This window comes from Cucurbita maxima, unplaced genomic scaffold (assembly GCF_002738345.1).
Source record: "Cucurbita maxima cultivar Rimu unplaced genomic scaffold, Cmax_1.0 Cma_Scf00033, whole genome shotgun sequence".
Classification (NCBI taxonomy): domain Eukaryota; kingdom Viridiplantae; phylum Streptophyta; class Magnoliopsida; order Cucurbitales; family Cucurbitaceae; genus Cucurbita; species Cucurbita maxima.
This window is the reverse complement of record NW_019272049.1, coordinates 2,451,619-2,475,936: the sequence shown is the minus strand read 5'-3', so window position 1 is coordinate 2,475,936 and position 24,318 is coordinate 2,451,619. Positions and strand designations below refer to the sequence as shown.

Here is a 24,318-nt window from a genome sequence, read left to right as displayed (position 1 = left end):
AAATTCAGTGCAAATTCTGCAATTCCAAGAATAATTTGGTCGGCCAAATTCCCAATCGGTTCAAAAATTCCAAGCTTGTTACCGCCTACTTGTCCGATGGAATCCACCACACCTCCTATGAGTCCAAACGTCATCTTGAGCTTTGATAGATAGGGTAACTCTAATATAATAAGAAACCTTTGTAATTCTACAGCTTTGTTTTGTTTTGCTTTAGGTCAATTGTTTACCACTTTCACCTTTATATACACATATGCTACTCCTCCTTCTTCACCTTCAATTTATGAATCCACTTACATTACATTTTCGAATCTAATTCCAATATTTAAAAAAAAAAAAAAAAAAAAGTTTCATAGTTATCGGGATATCTAGTTAAATAAATAATTTTGAATATAATTCAATTCATTGAGGATAGATAATTTTGAATATAATTCAATTGATTTCGGCATATCCTCAAGTTTCTAATATATATCTCTAATCCACCCTTATGTTGCAAGTAATACATTCAACTTTGTCAAAAATCAAGTTATATATTAAATTTTGCTTTGTTAAGAATTTTGTACAATAATAGAATCACAATCTAGATTGTATTTACTTAGTTATCTCTGGAAATTAAAAATAGAACTTTAACCGATCAATATTGTTTATTTTATGAAAACCTCTTCAGTTAAATTGTTTTCAGTAATAAAAAAGGTAAATAAAAGCAAAAGATGTTTTCCTTTTAGATTAGTTAAAGTAAATATAATTAGCATAAACTTTGGATCATTTAAGATCGATCTAACAAAAGTAAACATAAATGGGTATAAATTTTACTTTATATTTTATCTTAAAAAAAAAAACCAAAAGAATCATACACTTAAAAAAAACTTTTAATTAAGTAAAAGTACTTTTCTTTAAATATAAATTTTATCTTTATACTCTAAACCTTATGTGAACTTTGCTTTAAAACTTTAACAAATTCCTTTATATCATAAGTCTTAAATTTTATTATTTTATTGCATCACATTCGAGAACCATAAAGAAATTAAAGAAAAAAAAAACTATAATTAGTGGATCATTGTTTTATTATTTTATAAGTGATTTAATAAAATAAAATAAAATAAAAACTCCGAATTTTTTTTTTAAAAAAAGAAACACTATCATCGGTTCTTATTTTTGTGGCGGTGGATACAGAAATTTTAAAATTGAAATTAGAGTTGAAAAAAAAAAAATAGTTAAAGTTCAAATAAAAAATATATGAAAGAAATGAAAGAAACTATGAAAGAAATGGAAGAATGTCTCGAAGTAAATTAAACAATTTATTAATTTAACAAAATTTAAAACATCTTAAATTTTAGTTTATCATCGACCTAAAGAACAAATAGAAATTTGGAATTCAATTCGACGTGCTTACATGAAGTTGCTTGTTGCAAACTAGTAGGTGATAAGGTTTCGTCTGTCAAGTATCTATCGTGATAAGGCTTAATCAACATCAAAATTATGAAAATTGTTTGATTGAGAAATTTAGATAATTGAATTTAACATAGGTTGCATTTTGTAACAGATCGTATTAAAAAAAAAAAACGGAGTAGTCGGCCCAACCAAAAACTCCGGCGACCGTTCGCACACGACCCACAAAGGGCGACTGAAGTCTGGGACGCCAAGGAAACTTGATCCCGACATTCAGCCACCCCAAAACACCTACAAAGAAAAAAAAAAATAAGTGAAAATAAAGAAGACAGAGAAAAACTGAAGAAACTTCGGCGTGGCTAAACCCTACGAAATCGACGTCAAAACCTCCATTTTACGCAACAAAAGTAAACTCAGAGCCTTTTACACACATCAGGGGTATATTTAGACGAGTCCTACACGTTGTACACCGTCAGTAAGGGAGACGGAACGTCGAATTTTCGAACCCTTTTAGATCCGGGAGTGTGAGGCCTTTACGAACCAAACCAATACTAAAAAACGGAAGTAGGGGGTGAAAGAGACTCGGGAACGGAGGAAAAAGGAGGAAAAAAAGGACGTCGAAACGACGTTAACGAGGAGAGAGAGAGGTCGCTGGAAAATAAACGCAGGCAACCGGGTGAAGAAGACGAAGTCCGACCCGAACCGAGTCCAACCATCGTAACTCAGCCCAAACCCGCAGGCCCAGTCACCTCAGCCCTGTTAGATAAAACCTGAGTTTTACCGTTTTTCTTATTCACACGATTTCAGAAAATAGTGAGTTTGACCATTTGACAAATCACGTCGAATGGATCACCATAGTTTTAGACTGAAATTTTGCAGGGAGTGGCATAGATTTAGTTGGCCACTCTCAGGCAATTTTAGAATCCTTTTTACTTTAGGATATTTGTTCAGAAAATAAAACAACCCGAACGCACTCAGAGTTATTTTTCTCTCTCCTTTTTGTTACGCATTTTCCCAATTTCCTCTCTCACCGAAATTCTGTGAAAACCACCAGAGCCAAGTTGAAGATCGGTGTATATCATTGCAGAGGAGCCAACCTATCAACAAACAAGTTGAATAGCTCAAGTGGTTAGAGCTTTGACCTAACATCACAAAGGTCTTAGGTTCGAGTAGAAGAAAATGCAAAGTGTAAAAACACACACATCGTGGAGATGGGCAGGCTCACTCACTCCTCCACGTCGTCGTCGTGTGCCGACATCTCCATCACCGCCGCCACGAAGAGGGCGTCAAGTTATCAGGGAGACAACGACTGCCGTCGTTCAGTATCCAATATTGACAAAGTCCAATTATAACGAATGGATCTTGTTGATGCGCGTCAACCTACAGGCGCAAGGGTTATGGCATGCTGTTGAGCCAGAGGAAGGAGAAATGATTGAGTACCGTGAGGATCGGGTTGGCGTTTGCCGCCATATTACGATCTGTGCCCCCAGAGATGCTGGCATCTCTCTCCACCAAGCGCACCGCGCAATCGGCCTGGGAGGGAATCAAATCCCGTCGGGTCGGTGTACAGCGAGTGTGGGAATCCAACATCGAGCAGTTGCGGAAGGAGCTCTCGGAGATCCACTTTAAGGACGGTGAATCCGTCGATGATTTTTCAATGCGGATCACGGGGCTCGCCAACAACATCACCACACTCGGTGGCAGCATCAGCGAGACAGAAATCGTGAAGAAGATGCTGCAGGTTGTCCCTGATCACCTCGAGCAAGTTGCGATTTCAATCGAGACATTGCTTGATGTGAACGACCTAACGGTAGAAGAGGTGACCGGAAGACTGCGTAACGTCGAGCAGCGGAAGAAAAATACCATTTCAGCTGTCGACAAGGGGGGTCGTCTACTCCTCACTGAGGAGGAATGGCTTGCACGTCTAAAGCTCCGTGACAACACCGGCGAGAGCAACGGGTCCTCCTCCAGCCGCAAAGACGGTAAGAAGCCATGGATCTCCCACGGGCGCATGCGCGGGAAAGATGGGAATCAAAAGAAGGAGTCGACCAATGGCAAGGCCAATCTGCTCGAACTGTGGGAAGAGAGGACACCTAAGCAGGAATTGCTGGAGCAAGCTTAGGAACAAGGAGAAGGCCGAAAAGGCCCATGTGGCTCAATCCGAGGAGGACGAGCCAGCTCTCTTCATGGTAAGTGCATGTGTCCCCACTATCGATTCCAAATCCACGGAAATGGAGGTAATCAACAACGATGTTGAACTCGAGAAAGAGCTCCAGCTGGGCGTAGCAAAGGTGGCACCAGCTAGGGAGCCAATTCAACTGGAGGAGGAGCGAGTGTTCGCTCAGATCAGCGAGCGGGACGAGCAACACAAGGACCGACGATGGATCCTAGACACAGGGGCAACAAACCATATGACCGGGGCTAGATCTGCATTCTCCGAACTCGACTCGGGGATCCGCGGGACGGTGAAATTCGGCGACGGATCCGTCGTCGAGATCGAAGGACGCGGCACCATCCTATTCGCCAGCAAGGGAGGCGAGCATCGCAAGCTGACCGACGTCTACTTCATCCCGAGGCTCAAGGCTAACCTTGTGAGCCTGGGTCAACTAGATGAGACAGGCTGTTTCATCTCCATCGAGCGCGGATTACTCAAAATTTGCGATAATCAACGACGGCTGCTCACACAGGCAAGGCGCACGACAAACCGTCTTTACATCCTGGAGTTACAGATAGAGCAACCTGTCAGTCTCTCGGCCAAGACCGAAGAGGTATCTTGGAGGTGGCACGCAAGGTACGGGCATTTAAACTTTCCTGCTCTAGAAAAACTACAGAAGGAGGAGTTAGTGCACGGTTTGCCAGCAATCAAAGGCGTGAACAAGCTGTGCGACGGGTGCCTCATCGGCAAACAGAGGCGCACACCCTTTCCGTCTCGAACATCCTATCGAGCCGATGAGCCGTTGGAGCTTGTACATGGCGATATCTGCGGGCCCATCAAGCCGGCGACCCCAGGCGGTAAGAGTCTCTTCCTCCTGTTGGTCGATGACAAAAGCCGCTTCATGTGGCTGACCCTGCTGCAAGCGAAAAGTGAGGCGGCAGAGGCGGTTAAGTGCATTAAAGCGCGAGCGGAGGCCGAATGTGAGAAGAAGATGCGAGTGCTGTGCACAGACCGAGGCAGAGAATTCACCTCGACAAGTTTCGGTAAGTACTGTGACGAAATCGGCATACAACGACACCTAACGGCGCCCTACTCCCCCCAACAGAACGGAGTGGTGGAGCGCCGGAATCAGACCATTGTCGGGACAGCAAGGTCATTGTTGGTGACGGCCGGGATGCCTGGGAGATTCTGGGGAGAGGCAGTAATGACGGCCGTATATCTCCTCAATCGGTCACCAACCCGAAGCCTTGACGGGAAGACACCATATGAGGCCTGGTACAACAAAAAACCAGCGGTACATCATTTTCGCGTGTTCGGCTGCGTCGCTTACATGAAGGTAACACGTCCCCACCTCGCCAAGCTTGATCCTAGGGGGCTGAAGGTCGTTTTTATCGGCTATGAACCCGGGAGCAAGGCGTACAGACTATATGATCCTGTAGGGGGGCGAGCTCACGTGTCTCGCGACGTCGTCTTCGATGAAAGCACCTTCTGGCAGTGGAATGACGTGATCGAGGCAGACCATAATCCAAATCAATTTACGGTGAAGTACCTCGTCACTGAGCCGGAAGAAGGAGGAGCCCAGCATCAGCAGCCGTCACCGTCGCCAGTAGGTGCAACCCCTGAACCAGTGGAATTCGCAACACCACGGACTGCGGATTCGACGCTGGATGCCGATCACGATACTGATCTGGAGGCCAGGTACCGGAGGATGGACGACCTAGTAGGAGGAGGTGAACCACCTGGACTGGCAGTGCGCGAGCTCGAAGAAGTGGCCGAACTACATGCCATCAGTGCAGATGAACCAAACACCTTCGCCGAAGCAGAAAAGAACCCGTGCTGGCTGAAGGCAATGCAGGAGGAGATGACATCCATCACCGAAAATCAGACGTGGAGTCTGGAGGATATGCCACCGGGACACCAAGCCATAGGGCTCAAATGGGTCTTCAAACTGAAACGCAACGAAATAGGAGAAGTTGTGAAACACAAGGCCCGTCTGGTGGCGAAGGGCTACGTCCAGAAGCAAGGAGTGGACTTCGAAGAGGTATTTGCGCCAGTGGCAAGGTTAGAATCCGTTCGTTTCTTACTTGCAATTGCAGCACATTACTCTTGGGAGGTTCACCATATGGACGTAAAGTCTGCTTTCCTTAACGGAGAGCTGAAGGAGACTGTTTATGTCCGACAACCACCTGGCTTCCTGGATAACAACAACCCCAATAAAGTATTGCGCCTGCACAAGGCACTCTACGGGCTTCGACAAGCTCCACGAGCCTGGAACGCGAAGCTCGACAGTACCTTACTGTCACTGAAATTCAAACGTTGCGCCTCTGAGCATGGCATGTACACGCACGGCCATGACAAGAAGCGACTAATCGTGGGAGTGTACGTCGACGACCTCATAATCACTGGAGGTGACATGGAAGTCCTCGGAAGGTTCAAGAAGGAGATGTCGAAAAACTTCGAGATGAGCGATCTCGGCGTGCTCAGCTACTATCTCGGCATCGAAGTGCAACAGAATTCTACCGGCATCTCTATCTGCCAAAGTGCATACGCAAAGAAGCTGCTGGACACAACTGGACTTGTGGACAGTAATCCTACAAGGACACCAATGGAGGCCCGACTCCAACTAAGGAAGGCTGGCACTACGACGACAGTCGACTCCACCAATTACCGCAGCATTGTCGGGAGTCTACGCTATCTGGTAAACTCTCGTCCTGATCTTGCTTATTCTGTTGGATATGTGAGCCGGTTTATGGAAGCACCTAGGGAGGAGCATTTAGCGGCTGTCAAGCGCATCCTGCGCTATGTAGCCGGAACCAGAGGCTGGGGTGTAAGATACTGCGCAGGGAGCGGAAAAGAGAAACTCAAGCTAGTTGGCTACAGTGATAGTGACATGGCCGGTGACGTTGATGATCGTAAGAGCACTAGCGGAATGATCTACTTTCTCTCAGGCGGCGCAATCTGCTGGCAATCAACAAAACAGAAGGTAGTTGCTTTGTCTTCCTGTGAAGCAGAATACATCGCCGCTTCGATGGCAGCAACACAAGGGATCTGGCTTGCGCGACTAATGGAAGAACTCATCGGGAGAGAAAGTGATCCACCAATGCTATACGTAGACAACAAAGCTACGATCTCCCTGATCAAAAATCCAGTTTTGCATGAACGAAGCAAGCACATAGAAATCAGATTCCACTACATTCGAGAATGTGCAGATCGAGGGCTCATCAAAATTGATTACATCCGAACAGAGGAACAACTTGGAGACATCTTCACCAAGTCCCTGGCGCAGGTGAAATTTGAAGAACTATGCTCAAAGATCGGAGTTCAAATAGTAAGGTAGATATACTACAGGTTTTAGGAGGAGATTGTTAGATAAAACCTGAGTTTTACCGTTTTTCTTATTCACACGATTTCAGAAAATCGTGAGTTTGACCATTTGACAAATCACGTCGAATGGATCACCATAGTTTTAGACTGAAATTTTGTAGGGAGTGGCACAGATTTAGTTGGCCACTCTCAGCCAATTTTAGAATCCTTTTTACTTTAAATAGGATATTTGTTCAGAAAATAAAACAACCCGAACGCAGTCAGAGTTATTTTTCTCTCTCCTTTTTGTTACGCATTTTCCCAATTTCCTCTCTCACCGAAATTCTGTGAAAACCAACAAGCCCAAACCTGCAAGCCCAGTCCTGACACGCACAGCCCAGCCCACCTACTCGTTCCTCCAGCCCAGGCCGACCCATAACCCGCGAACGACCCAAAAACCCGCGAGCGACCCGTCAATCCGCGCCTCGACCTGAGACCACTGCACATGCGTCGCCCTCTGGTTTTGCCACGTGGCACGTTTGCAACGCGACACCCCTCAGCTCCGGCGGCTTAATCGGCTCGGTGGTGGCTTCTCGGCTTTGACGGCTTATTCGGCTCGGGAAACTTGTTTTCGGCTCGTTTGTCATCGTCCCGACCCTCCTGGACTTAGTTTCGGCCCCGTTTAAGGTAAAATTGATCATTTTAAGGTCATATTTCACAAATTCAAGTTGAAAATTAATTATGTTTTTGAAGTACTAACGAAGGTGACAAATGATCCAATAGAAACCAACCACCAACGGAAGCGTAGAACGTTCACGAGGAGCTAGGAGCTTACGTTTATATTTTAGGGAGCAGCTAAGGCCTACCAAGTAAGTGACTCACCCATCGTAGGTTACGCGTTATTTGTTGTTTGTTGGCACGTGCCCGTGGATTCGCACGTGTCATTAAATTGTATGCTAGTTTGTTGTGCTTAAGTACGTAATCAAGTGAACGTGAATGTATGCTATGTATGCTATGTATGTTGCTTAGTCTGATGTGATATGTAATGCATGTGACGATATGTTGTTCTTGAATGATTATGACATGATTGTATGGAATATTTGAATTAAACAGCATGAATTGTATGGAATATTTAAATTAAACAACATGAATTGTATGACATGAAATACGGTAAACTGCCTGGAAACATAACCCCAATAGGTATATGTATGATACGTAAATTGAAAATGAGAATGACATGTAAGCATGGAATGTGACAGGGGCTTATGTTCATTGATGATAAATGTAGAAGTAATGGGGACCCCATGCATTATGTGTGTTCATGCATCTGGGGGGATATCCCTATCCCATCACGAGGTTACGGACGCGTACATCCAATGGCAAGACAACGATCGTTATGCTTTGCATAACGCTACCGTGACAGTTACTAGTTCTAACGGGTTCCAGCATAAGGAGTTCCCAGAGTATGCACACCGGATAAGGAAAGTGGCCCAGCGGTGTGCGAACTAGCTAGTGAGCCCATACTCGCACGTATGGGCTGTGTGTAGAGTATATGGTACACGTCCAAAGTTTACCCATTAGGACAACATCGTAAGGAAAATGAAACGAAACAAAACGAAAGATAGGCCCCATCATTTCATTATATGTGATTGTTGCATAACCTCGATAGGGGGTCACTTACTGAGTATTCGATAAGGGCAAGGCACCCATGTGACATCGGCGGCATCGTACACCCCGGGACCGTGGCACATGCATAGGGTAGTTGTTTTTCCATTTCATAGTCTAGGTTGAATTCGGTTTGCATCATTAGTATAGGTTAGTATAGGTTGAATTGTATTTGCATAATAAACCATAGGGTAGTATAAGACATTCATCCCAAGTTTTGTTCCTTTTTTTTTTTTTTTTTCAATATTGTTCTTTTTCTTTTCTTTCCCTTGTATTTGTTTTCTCTTTCACGAGGTAATAAAAGACGAGTGTAAGTCGCATTTATAATCAAGACCTATTTAATGTAAATTCCGCATTTCAAGGTATAGTAATGACCTTAGATTAAATAGGTAAAATTTAGAGCCGTTACACATTTAATGGGAGAAGGATACACAACAAGATATCATATGCTCCCTATCATTGATTTACATCAAGAAATTTATACCGACCTCATGAGGGCCTTTGGATTTTCATCACAAAATGTGTTTGTATGGATCGGTATCATTTGGAATTTCATGAAAAGTATTTTCAAAATAGTAAGTGGGAGAATGAAATATGTCGGCATATTCATAACACAAATAATAACGATCATTAGTGATAAGATAAGGAATCACTATAAGGGGAGTAAGATTCGGATTACCTTGTTGATCGAATATCTCAAGGCAAGAACATTGTTCGAGATTTGAATCACTCCACAAGCAAGATCGATCACGTCTAGCTTGAATGCTTCTTGTTGACCAAATATCTCAAGGCAAAAACACTTGCTTGAGATTCTAATCACTCCACAAGAAAGATTGATCATGTCGAGCTTGAATGATTCTACATGCAACCTAAACTACATAGAATTGCAAAGAAACTTAGTCATTGGCTAAAGAAGAGCACAAATTCTTCTTTTACTATATTTTCCAAGTCTACTTACAAATACAACATACATGGCTTTATATAGCCTCAAAATGAAACTATTAAAGTCATTTCAAGAGTGGTAACATTCATACTTAATGACCATAATTAACCATTATTAATTGTAACCTAAAGTATATAAAGTCTTAAAAAAAATAACTCTAAATTACTCTAAATTGTAACCCACCCAAAATTTATAACAATCAAACTTCATTCTTTTTCAATGTGGCATGAATTGAAACATCTTTTGTTAATTTTGACAACCTTTTCTTCACATCTTCATTGAAGTATATTGTATGATTGATGTCTTTTGGTTCATATCAATTAGTGTCTGTTTTCTCTTCCACAGTTTATTAAAAAGTAGAGGAAGAAAATCATAGTATGAGGGATCTTATTAGGGTGAATTGGACCAATGGACCTACCACCCTCCCTCTCAAGGGTACACGATGTGTTCCATGTGTCAATGCTCAGAAAGTATATAACGGACCATACTAACGTGATAGACTATGAGCCCCTTCAGATTGATGAGAACTTAAATTATGACAATAATCCTGTTAGGATCTTGGCTCGTGAGGTGAAAGCTTTACGGACGAGGGGTATTGCCTTTGTCAAGGTACTATGGCAAAACCACTCGATAGAAGAAGCCACATGGGAATGAGAAGATGAGTTAGGAGAGAAATATCCTAAGTATATACCAGAGTTTAACACTTTAGAGGATGAAAGTTCTTTTTATGAGTATATAATGTAATGTAACAAAAAAAAAATGGCATTCGCAACCAAAAAAAATCCTAAGTTAATAAAGGAGTTTTAACATTTTGGAGGATGAAAGTTTTTTTTTATGGGTATATAATGTAATGTAACAAAAAAAAAATGGCACTCACAAGAAACACGAGATTTCCAGTGAGCGCCGTGAATCTCGCAGTGCAACTACTCCTTCTATGCTTTTATAACTTCCCTCATGCCACTCCATCATGGCAAACCTTCAAGAGAGAGAAAATAAAAAAGAGAAGGAAGAGAGAGTGATAAAAGAAAGGGAAACTAAATGAAGAAAGGAGTTGGAAACGCGATAGAAAATCTCATTTTGTGTTCTCATCCGCGACGATAACACAACGGGAGACTCATAGTATGAGACCCTACATCGGTTGGGGAAGAAAATGAAGCATTCTTTGTAAGGATGTGGAAACCTCTTCCTAGCATACACGTTTTAAAAATATTGAGAGAAAGTCCAAAAGGGAAAGCCCAAAGAGGACAATATCTGCTAGCGGTGGGTTTAGATTGTTACAAATAGTATAAGAGCAGACACTGAAAAATGTATCAACGAGGAGGATGATCCCTGAAGGAGAGTGGACACGAGGTCGTGTGCCAGCAAGAACACTGGCCCCGAAGGAAGGTGGATTGGGGGTCCCATGTCGATTGGAGAAGTGAACGAGTGCCAGCGAGAATGTTGGGCCCTGAAAGAGGGGTGGATTGTTAGATCCCACATATGTTGGGGAGGAGAATGAAACACACTGTGGAAACCTCTCCCTAGTAGACGCATTTTAGAAACCTTGAGGGGAAGCTCGAAAGGAAAAGCTCCTTAGGCTACTACAGATAGAGACATTATGTGAGTGAATAGTAGTCGTGTTGTGGCCAAAAATTAAATGTAAAGGAAATGACAAAAGAGAGAAGTTCATTGGACATTAGGGCTACGAATTCGCGTGACAATCTAGCGGAGAAGACAGAGGTATCGAGATGGATCTGAACTTGGAGCTTCTTTAGCAACCCAAGACCTTAGTGTAGCCACACAGTCAGAAGGCTCCACCCACAAAATCATACCCATGGCCCATGTCTAATTACGCAGCCCTCAGCCAACGCACACGCCCCAAATCCAGCTCAACCCAATAAAAGATGCTTGCGACCCAACATACGCTCATGGCCCAGTGAGCCACACGGTGCAACAGATACCTACATGCCTGAGAACGTAACCAGACCCGCGCGTGCTCTAGCCTCCTTATATATGCATGATGAGTGTAACTCACTCGGCTCGACTCTGACTAAAAAAAAAAAATTATTAGACTATGGTCTTAGATGATGTTATGACGTTATATGAGTATATGAAGGAGCCATGTGATGACGTTATGTGATATTGTGATGACGTTATATGATGATGTGAGAATGTACATGATATGATGACATGATGATGATGATGCATGAAAATATGATGATGTAAGATGAATGATGATGAGATGATTTAATATGATGATATTCTATATTAAGATGATGTGTATGTATTAAATGCCTTTATGCATTATGACGACGCCTTTTCTAAGACACAATCCTAATTGGTGTTAACAATGACGAATGTATGAAGACCAATGTCTCCATGTTACTAGGGTAATGTGTCAGAAGAATAATTTAAAGATGAATACTACAGAGACCTCATGCATTTTTGGGTACATATACATTGGGTTACTTCTATATTTATGATGATGAATACAGACACGCATACGATTATGATGATGATGAGCATGCCTCACATGACACTTAGGGGTCTGTTGACCTCCGGACGTCGTTACAAACAGCTAGTTCGACTATGATGGGTCCAAGAGGGTGCGAACCGCCTGGGGATCCACGCTTGCACACGTGAGTCGTGTGTAGGAAAGTATTACACATTCAATCTGTCAAGATTGGAGGCCACCCTATGATGGTTTTAACGATAGGTCCCTAGATCATGAGTTGAATGTGTTTGCATTCCCTGACTCCAATAATGGGGTCACTTACACAGTATTTCTTAAAATACTCAAGACGTGCGCTACTTCAATTTCAAGTAAAGGCAAGACACCCTATACGGCTGATTTTGTCATCGCAATTCAAGACCATGACACATGTATAGGGTAGTTCTACTTATTTTCTTAGACTTTGGTTAGAGTAGTGTAACACTTATTTATTTCATTTAGTATTTCGTTGTGTCGTTTCAAAGATGTTTTCGAACACATAATGTTTCTATTTACCTATGTATTATATAGTTTAAATATATCAGAGTAAGTAAGGCGGTAGAACCAGAGTTGTTATGCAATGTCTTAGGTCACGTTACTAGTAAGCTGAGTGTCACAATCGCACTTTGATGGCAGCGGACTTGTGATTGTGCGACACACACTTCCCACCAATAAGTGAGTTAAGCCTATTCGTTCTTGCGTCACTTACAGCCAAGCGACGTATGCTCGAGCCTCTGGCCCCGGTTCAAGAAGAAAGTTTTAGAAAATGGGGGCAGAGAGATTTTGAAAGAGAGTTTCAAAATCAAGATTTGAGAAATTGAAATCGGTGTTATTGTTGGAGAAAGGGATAGTGAAAGAGATAGGAATGGATCAAAGCTGCTTTATTATTGTTTTCTCACTCTATTACTTAAAGGCTTACACAATTCCAATATTTATAGGCTTATACACTAAATTCTATAGATAAATTCAATCTACTAACAATCTCCTAAAATCTTGGTAGTTTGAATGCTTTGAATTATATCTCTCCCCCTAGATTCAAAGTTGCAGATGTCAAGTAATGGTCTGAAGTATCATAACTTTTCTTTTGATAAAACCTAGTAAGTATGTCTGCTTTAACCCGTATAATGTCTGTCATATGTCTGCTTTAACCCGTATAATGTCTGTCTCAGCTTGTATATTTTTGTTTTTTTGCCTTTCTTTATGAATCCTCTGGTTATGTTACATAGACCTCTTCTTATAAACCTTCATGAAACTGATAAACAGACCACTGCAATTGGCTGCATATCCCATGCAAATCTCTATAGAACTTTTCGTTTGGCAAGTCAACCATATCTCATGTTCCATTTTTCTCAATGGACTGCATCTCTTCTACCATGGCTTTCTTCATCTCTTTCTTTTTCAGCTGCTCCTTATAACTCATAGAGTTTGAAAGAGTAAGAGCAAATTGACATAATGCAAATATGTCAGCTAAAGATTTATACTTCTTTAGAGGTGTCTCATCCGGAAATTCTTCAAGAGAAGAGTTGCAATTTAGTGATGCTAAAGATGATGAATTTGATAGATTTTGTGTTGTAGTGGAGGCACTAGGAGATGCACTGGAGTTGACCCTTATCTCTTCATCTGTAGAAACTTCAACTGTAATTTCTTTTGTATCATTATCTAATAGATTTATCTTATCATAACTGGTTTCGACTTTCATTGTGTTTTTTTCCTCAACTTGCATCTCTTTTGTATTTCTAAGTTGCACCTTGATTCTTTGCGTCTCATCAAGCTCTTGGGATAAAGATTTGATGCCTGTCATATGGTTCGAGCATCCGCTATCAACAAACCATAATTCACCTTCTTTTGGATTAATATCAATACACGCTATAAAAAACTTTTCTTCTCTTTCTTCATTTTCTACTGCAAAATTCATTTGTTAATATTTATACTAATAATCAGCTCTTGCGTGCCCATACCTTCTACAATGGTAACATTGTATGACCTTCCTTATATTACTTTGTTCATTGAACTGCCTGCAAAATTCTCCTCTTCCACGACTTCTACCTACTAAATGAATATTTTCTCTTTCGTTGCCTTCGTTGTTTGCTGTCTCCTTCACTTGTAATGTCTTTTCTTCATTCCTTTCTGGTGATCTATCGATTCTTGACTCATGAGCTTGAAGCGAACCCATCAGTTCATCAACGGAGAGTATTGATAGATTCCTAGCTTCTTCTATGGTAGCCACCACATGGTTAAACTTTGGAGTTAAGCTTCTCAATACCTTAGCAACAATTGTTTCGTCTGAAATTTTCTCTCCATAGGTACGCATCCGACTGACTATTGCTATTGCTCTACACAAAAAGTCAGCAATTGATTCGCCATTCGTCATGAGCGAGTTTCAAAATCACGTCTTAAATATTGCAATTTCACTGTTATGACCTTTGAATTTCCCTAAAACTTCTTCTGCAGAATTAACCATGCTTGCTTTGATGTGGTTGCTACTCCAATCCGTGAAAAAATAGTCTCATGAATTGCTTATTGAATAATGAACAGGGCGTTGACATCATTTTTCTTGGTTTCTCTTAGTCTCTCTTGTGGGTTCTAATACATCAACGAACCCGTGCTCCACCAAGTTCCAAAGCTCCTGGTATCTGAGCAAGGTGTTCATCTTGATGTTCCACCACTCATATTTCTCACCATTAAAAATTGGTAACGGCGGTGCAAAGAAAGAAAAACCAGCTAGTGCCATGTTCGTTTTGTGAAAAGTAAAAATAATTGCTCACTCTCGTGTTGAAAAGAACTTGGCTCTGATACTAAATTTGTTGGAGAAAAGAATAATGAAAGAGATAGGAATAGATCAAAGCTGTCGTGCTTTATTATTGTTTTCTCATTCTATTACTTAAAGGCTTACACAATTCCAATAGTCAGCATTGGTACTCTCAGCCTTTGAGCACTCCGGTGAAGTAGCGAAGCAATGAGACCGATAGGTGAATGAGCCATTTCTTCCATTCTCCTGAACTTGCATATTCAATCCTTTTCCCAAGGAGCGAAGCGAAGCCATGAGACCGACTTTACGAGGAGACGGGCTATTAGCTCAGTGGTAGAGCGAGCCCCTGATAATTGCGTCGACCCTCTGTGGACGAACCTTGCGGAGAAAGACTACTACTATCTATTTACCTCGTTCAAGAAGGCAACTCGAACTGAAAGGTCAGGGAATAATAGAGTCAAAGGAGCTTGCGGATCATTTCTGATGAAGAGAATGATTCAGAGTTCTTGCACCCCGCAGGGGCAGAGAACCCATCATTGTCTCCCAAAGAGAATCCTTTATTTTGACTAACTTATCCATCAAACCAGTTTTCAGAATTGGTAGAACTTTCATGTAACAAGTTGGAAAACCATTTTGGGGGCTTTCACCTTACACATGGCTGGCTGGCTTGCTTTCACTCTTGAACAAGGGAAATAGGATGAGAACCTGATTGAAGGAGTTTACAATGCTTTAAGGGAGAAGATCAATACACGAAATACTAGATAAATTCAAATCTACTAACAATCTCCTAAAATCTTGGTAGTTTGAATACTTTGAATCATATCTCAACTACTTTGAATCATATCTCAAAAGTTATATGGGAATGTAAGCAAAAAGGCAACAACAACGGCTTACTGCATGTAACTATCGGGTAAGAAGAAGTTGACAACTAGTCATATCCCCTTAGAGTACATTTTGGGGCATTTTTGCCCAGGCGGGTGTAGACGTGATTCTGGTGAACGGTCATACACCCCTGTATTGACCCGATATGAAATGGTAAAAACCTATCTAAGATGAAAGTATGAAAAAGGGGTTTAGAACGGGCATGCAACCATAGGTAACATGCCTTGAAAAATCATGACCGTGACATCCTCCCCCACTCAATTGGTTGACGTCCCTGCCAACCGACTCAAACAAGACTGGGACATCTGTCATGCGGCCATAAGCAACATGCTTTGGAAAAGCATGACCGTGACATCCTCCCTGTCAACCAACTCAAACAAGCAAGATTGAGACATCTGTCATGCGACCATAGGCAATACGCTTTGGGCAAGCATGACCGTAACATCCTCCCTCACTCAATTGGTTGACGTCTCTGTCAACCGACTCTTTACAACTCTATGTTGTAGGCTGAGGTGGACTTTTAGGTCTCTTCAATATGGTTCCAGTTGATTTCAGGGTTGCGGAGTCTCGTCAAATCTAGAAGAAGCTATTGAAAACTACTTCTTGGTTCATTTGCTCTTGGCATCTCCTCCATCAAAGTTTACCCTACATCTTTTGCTTCGGGATTCTTCTTCTTTGTGTGAGGCGGTGTCACCTCTCTGGGCTTGACGTCTTTTACTTTGGAAGAGTAGCGTTTCATGTTACTAACGTGGACAACAAGGCTAGTCCTCATCCATGGGACCAAATGGATCCTATACGACGCCTTTTCGATCTTGTGAATAACTTTGATTGGTCCATAGTATTTTATCACCAGTCTTCGACTCTTGTTGTTTTGATCTCAGAGTTGATCTAACCTTAACTTGATTAGAACTCTCTCTCCTCTTGAAACTGTCGTGGTCGACGCTTTCGACCGACCCTTCTCTTTCTCTATCTTGATGATATTTCTATGTGACTATGTGTTGTTTCTGAGGTTTGTCTCTGTCTCCCTCCCTTAGCGGCAGTGTTAGCTTGGTATCTCTCTCTAACCCTTGGGTGATCGCTAACAGTGGTATTTGAGGGCCTATGGACCTAATTATTAGTAAGTCATTTAGCTGCTCGTAGAAATCAGCTAGCTCGCGTTCAGACGTATGACATTCGTTCGTGCCAAGTGATTCTGCCCCTGATATGACATCAACCTTGCTATTTATCTTCCTTGCTAGAGATAAATACTTTGCATGGCTTCCTTGTCTCATGTCGTGATGTTTTTTAGTTGACCGCGAGACTTTTGTTGAGGTTGGCTCGCTCGAGCTTCCCTCTTCCGATACGGTAATGGCAATGAGTGTAAGTTCATCACGGCTTAGATCCTGCCTCAACTGTAGTGCTGACATCTTTTTCACCCTTCCTGACTGGCGGGTGTTTGTCTGGATAATCGTCGAGTTAGACCCTGTTATTACTGAACTTTTGGCTAGGGGCATAGGGATGACTTTGTGTTCTAGTAAGAAGTTCATCCCTAACACGATGTCGAAGTCATTCATCTTGACTATCACAAAGTCGGTTCGTCCCGTCCAAGTCCCCAATTTGATGGGAGTTCTCTTCGCAACTCCCAGTTCGTCTCGTCCATCCCTAACAATTTGATGCTGAATTGACGACCTTCATCTTCCCTACATCCCAATACCAAAGGATGTTCAAACGTTTTGCTTCAGTCTCTGTCATGAAGTTGTGGGTGGCTCCAAAGCCGACGATAGTGTTTCTGGCTGCTTTATGATTTACCAAAATCTCGACATACATAAGACCACGTTCCACTGGCTCTTCTATCTCTTCCACTCTCTTCTGAAGAGCGGACAAGTACTTAAGTGCCCCAACACGGGGATATCCAACCGTCCTATCTAACGGTGTTTTTGTTTCTACTGTTTCGTACTTGGCATTTGAATTAGCTCGAAGTTTTGCTTAGAAGGCACATAATGCTGCCTTCTATGAGCATTCAGATACCTTACACATGAAGCAAGAGGGGGGGTCGTTGCTTTGACTCTAACTAGTCTATTTGTATGGTCTCCGCCAAGGAGCCCTACATCTATGTTGGGAGGATTCATATTCCTCCTCGTCTTCGGAGCTATCACTTCCCCCACTTCTAGGGGAGTTTGGTCGATAATTCTCATTTTCACAATTTGTGGATGCTCGATTCTGCCCCATCTCTGAGGTTTCATCACTATCAAGATCAAACAATCGTTCAGCAACAACATAGGCTGTGGAAAGGGATTGAACTCTTTGTTTGTAGAGTTTGGTTTTCACTCACGGCTTTAGCGCCATAATAAAATTGAAGATCTTGTTTGTCTCGGACATATCACGAATATCTAACATAAGCCCAGAAAACTGCCTAACATAGTCTCAGATACTGCCTGTATGTCTCAGCTCTCTTAATTTTATTCTGGCTATTATCTCGACATTACCCGAGAGAAACTGAGAGCAGAGTTCTTGTTTCAAGTTATCCCAAGTGTTCACAGTACATCGACCATCTTGAATGTCCATGTACTTGGACCTACACCATAACTTTGTGTCATTGGCTAGGTGCATTGTCGCCAACGTTACCTTCACTTCCTCTGCCAAGGTATTTGTGGCTAGGAAGTATTGTTCAAGGTCGAAGATAAAGTTCCCTAGAGCCTTGGCATCTCGAACCCCACAGAAGGGTTTGGGCTCTAGAACCTTTATCTTGTTAAATCGTGCTACACCCCCAGTTGGGGTTTGGTCCCCCACCGCTCTCATAGTGAGCTTTAGTTTGGTGCTTAGATCCGCCACTTTTTGAGTCTTCAGACAATTTTGAGACCATCTGGATGATCGTCAGTTGAGCATTGTCTAAGCCCTCGGCGCATTCCTCCGTTCGAGCAACAGAGCCCATCAAACAATCTCCACGTTCAAAGATACTAGCTCTTGTGGCCTTGCCTTCTAGGGCCTTGACCCTAGTAATTAACTCAAGGATAGGCATTGTTTCAAGATGGCATGTCATCTCGTTGAACCTGTCGGCCTTAGCGGACATCTCATTCATGCGAGATTCCAAAAGCCCCATTTCGTCGGGAACTTCACTCATGCAGAGTAACTGTTCTTCGATTTTAGCTAATCGATCAGCCTGGAACTTGTCCAGTTGTTTCTTGGCGGGCATGTCTGCGTAGTGGATTCCAAGAAGCCGAATTTGGCTTTGATACCACTTGTCATGATCGCACTTTGATGGCAGCGGACTTGCGATTGTGCGACACTGACTTCCTAGCAACAAGTGAGTTAAGCCTATTCGTTCTTGTGTCGCCTACGGCCAAGTAACGTATGCTCGAGCCTCTGCCCCAGTTCAAGAAGAAAGTTTTAGAAAACGGGGGCAGAGAGATTTCAAAAGAGAGTTTCGAAAGCAAGATTTGAGAAATTGAAATTGGTGTTGTATGGGAATGTAAGCAAAAGGCAACAACGACTTACTGCATATAACTATCGGGTAGGGAGAAGTTGACAACTATTCATATCCTCCTATAGTACATTTTGGGGTATTTTTTCCCAGGCAGGTGTAGACGTGATTCTGGTGAATGGTCATACACCCTCGTATTGACCCGATATGAAATGGTAAAGGCCTATCTAAGATGAAAGCATGAAAAAGGGGCTTGGAACGGGCATGCAACCATAGGCAACACGCATTGGACAAGCATGACCGTGATACTGAGCACCCTAGGATCATTAACGGCGATCAGAGATCTAGGTGCATCCTGAAATTTGGCTTAGCTACAAGGAGATAATCACGAGCGATCTAGAAATGTTTGTTGTGACCAAATCCGCCTAGATGCCCTAGAACCTAATATATCTCCACGACACCCAAGATATACTATGTGAATAGATGATATAATGAGCTACCATTATGTGTATAATAACCTGCCTTGAGAAGGGACGAAGGATTACATTAATGGATGACATGAGAAATTGCTACTATTTTTACAATACCCCGCATTGAGAGTGGATGAAGGACTACATAAGTAGATAGCACGAGGAATCACTATTGTGTGTTTGATAACCCGCCTCTAGAGGGGATGAGTGACTAAACAAGTAGATGATTGAGGATATAATATTGTGTGTAGAATAAACCCACTTGAGAGTGGACGAGGCACAACATAAGCAGTATTGTGAGAAGCTACTCTTGTGTGTGGAGGAAACTTGCTCTGAGAGGAGATGAGGGACTACACAAATAGAAAAACTTATGATAGACACTAGTGTGGTGTGAGGTAACTAACATTCATGGGTACCTAAACTAGGCTGAACTTCTTAGGACTCTATGGCAAGCTCGTGGAAACATATTAGGTTAAGAATGCGATGAGAGCCTACATGTAGGCTACTTACTGAGTATTTTATAATCACCACTTTCCCCTTTTCTTTTTTTCTTTATTCTTTTATTTCCATTATCTTCTTTCTGTTGTGGTCTGATTTCTCAAAACCTAAAAAATTGCACTATATATCTTATAATTTGTTTTATATGATTTGAAAGCAATGAGTGGAAGATTGATAGATTAGGTGAAAAGAGAGATTTAGATAACAAGGTTTATTTCATTGATTAGGTGAAAAGAGAGATTTAGATAACAAGGTTTATTTCATTGATTGATGAAAGAGCACAAGTATGCATAATTCATTTCATATAGAGTAGGTAGGAGAGGGAATTAGTTGGGTTGGCAAAGCTTGTAAGATTTGCATTCCCAAACGCCAACGAGCGGAACATATACTTCACATTCATAATATTGAGCTATCCATACGCCATTGATTAAGGCCTCCACTTCCATCTTAAAGTAGTAGAGCTTCCCGTTCAACGACACTTGGACTCTAGCATCTATCAAACCCTTCAACTTGAGCTCAAGCCCTAACGCCTTGGCAATAAAATTCAGTGCAAATTCTGCAATTCCAAGAATAATTTGGTCGGCCAAATTCCCAATCGGTTCAAAAATTCCAAGCTTGTTACCGCCTACTTGTCCGATGGAATCCACCACACCTCCTATGAGTCCAAATGTCATCTTGAGCTTTGATAGATAGGGTAACTCTAATATAATAAGAAACCTTTGTAATTCTACAGCTTTGTTTTGTTTTGCTTTAGGTCAATTGTTTACCACTTTCGCCTTTATATACACATATGCTACTCCTCCTTCACCTTCAATTTATGAATCCACTTGCATTACATTTTCGAATCTAATTCCAATATTAAAAAAAAAAAAAAAATTCATTGCTATCTACATATCTAACTAAATAAATAATTTTGAATATAATTCAATTCATTTAGACATATCCTCAAGTTTCTAATATATATCTCTAATTCACCGATATTCTTTTTTTTTTTTATATTGCAAATAAGACACTCAAACTTTCCCAAAAACAAAGTGATATATTAAATTTTGCTTTGTTAAGAATTTTGTAGGATAATAGAATCACAGTCTAAATTATGTCATCTAGATTGTATTTACTTAGTTTTCTCTATAAATTAAAAATAGAACTTAAACAGATCGGTGTTTATTTTATGAAAACCTCTTCAATCAAATTGTTTTTTTAATACTTTCAGAATTAAATAATGTAAAAAAAATAAAAGATGATTTTCTTTTTTACATCTGTCACAGTACCTATAAATTAGCATAAACTTTCACATCATTTAAAAGAGGGAGAATAAAAGGTAAAGATAAATGGGTAGATTTTATATTTTATCGAAAGAGACCCAAAAGAATTATATGCTTACAAAACTTTTAATTAAGTTTTTTTTTTAATATAAATTTTATCTTTATATTCTAAACCATCCCTAAACTTAGCTTTAAAACTTTAACAAATTCCATTATATCCAAAACCTTAAATTTTATTATTTTATTGCCGGACATAGAATTTAGATCTAGCAAAGTGATATTATATATAAAAAAACACTATAATTGGTGAATCAATTAGTTCTTATGGTAGATACAGAAATTTTAAAATTAAGATTAGAGTTCAAAAAAAAAATTAAAGTTTATATCAAAATATGTGGAAGAAATGAAAGATACTATAGAAGAAATGGAAGAATGTCTATAAGTAAATTTCATAATTTTTGTAAATTTTAATTTATCATCGACCAGAGGAACAAATTGGAATTTGGAATTCAATTCCACCTGCTTACATGAAGTTGCTTATAATAAACTAGTAGGTGATAAGGCTTCGTCTGTCAAGTATCTATTGTTTTAAGGCTTAATCAACATCAGAATTATGAAAATTGCAGATTGAGAAATTTAGATAAATGAATTTAGCATAGATTGTGTTTAGTGGGAGAAGGATACTTGTTATATTGTAGGCTCCCTCTCATTGATTTACATCATAAAATTTGTACGCATCTCACGAGGGCTTTTGGATTGTCATTACAGAAGGAGGGATCTTATTGAGTATGTAAAGGGATCTCATTAGACCGAATTGGACCATTGGCCCTACTACCCTCCCTCTCAAGTGTACACAATGTGTTCCATATGTCAATGCTCAAAAAGTATATAACGAACCCTACTCACGTGATAGACTATGAGCCCCTTTAGGTTGACAAGAAGTGAAGAAGAAATACCTAGTAGGGGTTGAAATTATGTGCCCTAGAATGCATGTTATGTTTATGATGGGCCATAAGCTACTGCTTTAAGTTATTATGGTCCTAGAACCTAGTTCTAGATCTCGTAGAACATGGGGTTGACGAGGTACCTCATAATGCACAACCCTTATTCTTGAACTAGACAAGAGGGGTTAGGGTATACTTGATACACAGAGTTCAATTGCCATCTACATGGACCCATAAGTCATAGAGGGTGTACTTCTGAGGTAACTTCGGTTGTCCTTAGTGAGGAGCCATGACCTTATACTGTTCTACCCTAGAAGGGGTGTGAACAGACAGTATACTATTTCTATCTAAAAAGACGATCTGATAGGTAGTTTATTGTTCTAACCCTATGAAGGTGTAAGAACAGACAGTTTACTATTTTCGTTTGAAAAAGGCAATACAACATGCGCTTTACTAATATTAGAAACTAAGTAGTTGTTGCCCGGCATCACCAGAGAAAACCATTCATTTAGAACCCAGTAGGTAGACACATATGGAGTACGGTTACCGTTTTAAGAGCGAATGAATCCTTAATACTTATGAGATTTACCCCGGCCTTTTTCCATGGGCCACAATGACTCAATGCGCAATTAGCATAAGTTTGATGAATTGAAGGCAAATGTAAAACATAGAGCTAAGAGTACCGAAAACCCTTAAGTTATGAGCTCTAGGTGGGTTAGATTATTCCTTAGAGGAGGTATGTATAGGGTTTAGGTACTTATGAGTCTTAAGAAACTATCACATACTAGAGCTATAATATATAACTTAGCACATAGCCTAAGTATATGTTATGAGGAATAAGTACGACGAGAGCTTACAAGTAGGTTGGTTACTGAATATTTTTACTACTTACTTTTGTTGCACTTTATTTTCAGGTAACGAGTAGAACACTGATCGTGGTAGGAGCATGTTAGGTCGTGCAAGTTTATTTGTATATGGTCTTGAAAAGCCCGTCATTTGTAGATGATTTCTATAACTGAAGTCATACACGTGCGCATGAATGTGTTTAAGTTTAACATATTTATATGCTTTGTTTTAAACACGAAAATTTTACTAAATTTTTACCTTTGTGCCTACACAATGGGTTGCTTTTTGAAATAGAGAAAGGCATGTCGTTATAGTTACACCGAGGCATATCTTGCCTAGGATTCTAATGGCAACTTTGTTGCTAGCTCATTCCCTTGCCTAATCTCGACGATGTATTCAAGTATGATCAAGGAGGAGGATAAGGGAAAAAAAAACCTATCCCAACCACAACATGAGGAGAGAATGTATTATGTCAATGGTGAACTCTTTAATTTGTTAGAGAAAAAATGACACCGCCTCAGAATGATTCCGAATAGTTTTGGCAATGGTATTGTTTGATTTTAAATGACACGCAATTTTACCTTATTTTACTTTACTTGTTTTTATTTTATCTTTACTCTTTTATTTCCATTATCTTCTTTTCGTTGTGGTTTGATTTCTTGAAATCTAAAAAATCGAGTTGAAACATTAAATTTGACTATATATCTTTTAATTTGTTTTATATGAATCGAAACCAAAGAGTGGAAGATTGATAGATTAGGTGAAAAGAGATATAGATAATAAGGTTTATTTCATTGATGGATGAAAGAGCATAAGTATGCATAATTCATTTCATATAGAATAGGTAGGAGAGGGAAATTAATTTGTTTTAAATTTGACTATCACATAATTTAGTTAAATAGATAATTCTGAATATAATTCAATTCATTTCAAGATAACATCAAGTTTTTAATATATATCTTTAATTCACCAATAAAATAAAATAAAATAATATATATATATTTTGAAAATAATACACTCAACTAAACGTATTTTATAAAAAACTCTTCAACCAAATTGTTTTCTCTATACTTTAAGAATTAAAAAATGTAAATAAAAGTAAAGATGATTTTCCTTTTAAATTAGTCAAATAAATATAAATTGGCATAAACTTTCCCATCATTCAAAAGAGGGTGAATAAAAGATAAACGTAAATTGGAAGAGATTGAGATTTAGATACGTGTGAGATGACATGATTTAAATTTTACTTTATATTTTATTCCAAAAAAAAAAACCCAAACGAATTGTACACTTAAAAAAACTTTTAACTAAGTAAAAGTGTGGAGTAATTTTATGTTGATAA

General features: G+C 40.3%; 1 long non-coding RNA gene across 1 annotated transcript in view; it reads left to right on the top strand.

Annotated features, from left to right (window-relative positions):
- Positions 1–11,049, top strand: part of LOC111467312 — an 11,283-nt gene extending 234 nt beyond the window's left edge. The window contains exons 2-3 of the long non-coding RNA XR_002714515.1: positions 6,525–6,527; positions 11,039–11,049. This is a non-coding gene — a long non-coding RNA (uncharacterized LOC111467312). The remainder of the gene's footprint in view (positions 1–6,524; positions 6,528–11,038) is intronic.
- The last annotated feature ends 13,269 nt before the right edge of the window (positions 11,050–24,318 follow it).